This window comes from Atta cephalotes (assembly GCF_000143395.1).
Source record: "Atta cephalotes unplaced genomic scaffold scaffold00007, whole genome shotgun sequence".
Taxonomy (NCBI): domain Eukaryota; kingdom Metazoa; phylum Arthropoda; class Insecta; order Hymenoptera; family Formicidae; genus Atta; species Atta cephalotes.
Genome location: NW_012130071.1, coordinates 3,031,397 through 3,035,906, shown reverse-complemented (window position 1 = coordinate 3,035,906; position 4,510 = coordinate 3,031,397).

Genomic DNA, 4,510 nt, shown 5'->3' with positions numbered 1-4,510 from the left:
TTTTAAAGTTTAACGTTAAACTTTTAATTTATTTAGTTTAAAATTTAAAAAATTAACTAATTTACTAGCATGTCGTTCGTCTAAATAGTATATATATATATATATACTATATATATATATATATATATATATATATATATATATGTATACAGAAAAATCAAGCTTAAGTAAATATTTTTTTGAACAATTTTAAATAGAAATTTACTAAATATTGTATGAATATATTTATTTGATACAAGAATCATTAATTTTATTTAGTCATCATTTTCTTTCACTGAGTAAATTTATTTACTTTAAATAAATGTTTACTTGGAATTATTCAAAGAAATATTTATTCAGATTTAGCAAATTTTCTTTTCAGTGTATAAAATTCACACCGAAATATTTAAGCACTAAGATCCAATATATACAAGATACTCTATTTTGTCATTGTTAATAAAATAGAATACACAGTGACTTATATTTTTATAAATTCAACTTATAAGTGAATATATGGTAATATATGATAATATATATAATAGTTCGTAATAATTTTACGTGAATAAAATTTTATTATATTTAAGAATAAATTTTATTGTGTTTAAGACTAAAAATTATTTTGGCACATAGTTTGCAGAAATAGACATATATATATAATTTATATCAAAATATTTAAGTGCTAATTGTTAAAATCTAACTCATATCCTGTAAATTTTTGTTACTTACAAGGAGAGAATCACATGTGTATTTCATTTTCATCAGCTTTTGTGTGATTATTTTGGGATCCCAAAAAATAATCCTTGTAAAGCTGTAGATTACACCATCGTGTATTTTTCGAGAAAATCGTGATTTTTAGGTCATGATGACGGATTGTTGAATTTATAATTTTTATTGAAATTTAATTCAATAGTATTCAAGAAAAAAATTATTCACATCATTCTTCAACTATTAGGCTTTACACAAAGCTAAATACTCTTGTAATTATAATTTTTTGTTTTTCAATACAACATTTGTTACGCATATACTGAAATAAAAATGCCATTCTTTTTCTTAATAATGTATTTTAATAGAAATTTAATCTCCATTATTAATCAACCATTATTAATGGATGTTCTTTGAGTCATTGATTCAAGTGGATATGACAAGTCTATACTTTATATATCATACAAATACATCATGTGCACATATAATTCAAGTATATTATACCACTTACGCAGCATTTGCTGCAATCCATCTTTGGAGATATAATTGCTGATATCGAAGAACACCATGGTTACTTCATGATTAACAAATAATTCCTTTAACTATGTCTTTCTACATGACGCAGTGTTTGATCGTAGTCTTAAACTTAAATTCGTCAAGAGAGTACATAGACTAAATCAGTTTACATACTTGTTATGAACACACAAACTTGAAGATTACATTTAGAAAAGAAACTTTAGTAATGTCATGTTTATATTTTTTTAGTCTATATAATATAAGCTGTAGTTCATGATATGGACTATTATTCTCTTTAAATTTTTGATAATCATATTTGAAAATCCGATATATCAAGAGCAAAATGGAAAAAACAACAGTTGTTTCACGCCACGGATTTTCAATCCTTAATGTATCCCTGTTTCACTTGGAATCGCATTCTCTATTTCCATACAAGTTCAATGCTTCAACTTTCGAGATTTCGAAACCGTATTATATCCTGTCAATCATCATTACCTGCGTATGTTGTATTATGAACTTTATTACACTCATTTACAGTGTTATTAAATCAAAAATAGATTTTGAAGATGTAATTTGGAATATTCACTCGGTTATACACTATATTATCACCAGTTATAATTAATTATGTTGTATGTAAACTATGTTTGTATATTAAAAGCATTTTAAGAGAATCAATGACAATTTGATGAATATGCAAAAATTTCTAATAAATGAAGCCATGAGTCTCCAGTCTGTGGCACACGCAGAGAAATCAATTTTTAATAGAGCTCAGAATTTTTTGAAGAAGCAACATCTAATAATTAGCGACGCAGTGCAAATGCTGAATATGTTCTTCAGTCTGCAACTTCTTGCTATTATAGTCGTGTCTTCCTTAATGGTCACTTTTGATTTGTACTTCTATACAGTGCGTTGATAAAATGAAGTATTTTTGGAATTGGATTCATACTTTCTTGATGTCCTTTTAACATCCCTGATATATAACATTTTAAAAATAATTTTTACATTTTAAAAACACTAATTGTGTGTGTGTAAGAGGGTCTGTAAGAATCAAGCCCAAAAAATTTGGTACTACCATTCACGATATATTTAACTGTATCAATAATGAGAAAATCAAATGTGAGGTAACGATATAACTTTATCTAATTATATATATTTTTGAAATTATGTTGTATACTAATGCAATCTTTTTAATCATCAAATCTACTGAAGCATTGTTATATTTTTAATTTCATGTTTTCTTCCTTGTGCTTAATTTGATTGCTTTCTAATCATTGCAATAGTTTTTTTTACAAATATTACACTGTAAAAATACATTTTCAGTGAAAATTTTCACTATAGATGCGAGGCTTCTTGCAACAGTCAATTATTTGTTACAAATATTAAAATATGTATTAGATACAAATTGTTTGATTGTAGATAGTGGGGAATATTACCACATACTTACTAATCTTAGTACAATTTTTATACATGTCGCATTCTTGTGATAGAAAAACAACTGTCAATATTACATAATCTAATTACAAGGATACATAAAGGAAGACAACAATGTTTTTAAATATTCGAATTATTGTGTTTTATCTTTATTGATAAGATATTATATAATGTTTTATATTTTTAAAAAATTCTTCGTTTATCTTATGTTATCAATTCAACTTATGAGTGGATATACAGTATGTAATAGTTCGTAATAGTTTTACATAAAAAAAATTTTATTATTTTTGAGACTAAATTTTGTTGTGTTTAAGACTAAAAATTATTTCGACACATAATTTGCAGAATTGAATATGTATATAAAATTCATACTAAAATATTTAAGCATTAATTGTTAAGATCCAACTCTAACTGTGTAGAATTGTTACTTTTATTACTTACACGGAGAGACTTATACATATATTTCACGGGTTTTAATCAGCTTTTGCGTAATTATTCTGGAACCCCAAAAAATAATCCTTGTAAAGCAGTAGATTACAGGTTCGCGTTTTTCTTTCGAGAAAATCGTGATTTTAGATGAAAGATTGCTTAATTTTATAATTTTTTATAAAATTTGTTTCCCTAGAATATTCAATGAAAAATTATTCAAATCATTCTTCAAATATTAGCTTTTCACAAAGCTAAATATGATTCTTGTATGTAATATATAATTATAATTCTGTTTTTCAATACAACATTTGTTACATATATTCTGAAATAAAGACGCCAACTCTTTCTCTTAATATAATATAAATAATGTGTTTTAATAAAACTTTATTGTCCATTATTAACCAATCCATTATTAGTAGAGTCTTTAAGTTATTGATTCAAGTAGATATGGCAAGTCTTGATTTTGTATCTCATACAAATACATCAAGCACATATCATATAAATATGTTATAACACTTTCGCAGCATTTGCTGTAATCCATCTTCGGAGATCTAATTGCTGATATCGAAGAATCTCCATGGTTATTTCATGACTAACAAATAATTCCTTTAGCTATTTTATTCTACATGACGCAATTTATTATCAGTTTTAAACTTAAATTCGTCGAGATAGTATATACAGACTAATTCAATTTACATACTGATTCTGAAACAAACTTGAAGATTACATTTAGAAAAGAAATTTTAATAATTATGTTTATATTGTTAAAGTGTTTATAATAAAATACAGGTTGTAGTTCATAATATAGATTGTTATTCTCTATAAATTTTTGCTCGTATTCGAATATTCAACGATTCATCAAAAGTACAATACGGAAAAGGCAATGGTTGTTTCACGCCATGGATTTTCAATCCTTAATGTATCCCTGCTTCACCATTTGCCGCATTTGTGGAATATTTCCGTACAAGATAAAAGCTTCGACTTTCGAATTTTCAAAACTATACTACATCGTGCTATCTGTGTTTGCTGTGTTATTAATACTCATTTATCATACTGTGATCTCTATTTCAACACAAAATTTTGAAGAAATAATCACAGGAATTTCAAATATCAACTATTTAGTGTTAAACTATTTTATAATAATCATCACGCTAGTCTTAAGTGGTCCGCAAATGCGTTTGCTACAGTTAGTCAGAAATCTCTCAGAAACTTTCCTCGAAGTCATTTCAGAAAATGTCCAGATTAATTCACGCCAAAAATATTTTCAGTACAATCCTTTTTTTCCTGCAAGAAAGCATTTATAATATAAAAGTATTTAAACAGAACATCATTTTCACCATCTTAGTTTATGTCCGCATTGTATCTCTACATGCTGATATTTGAGATACTTATGTTGTATGTAAATTGTGTTTTAAAAGCCTGTTTCAAAAATATTTATGACAATTTGGCTCAC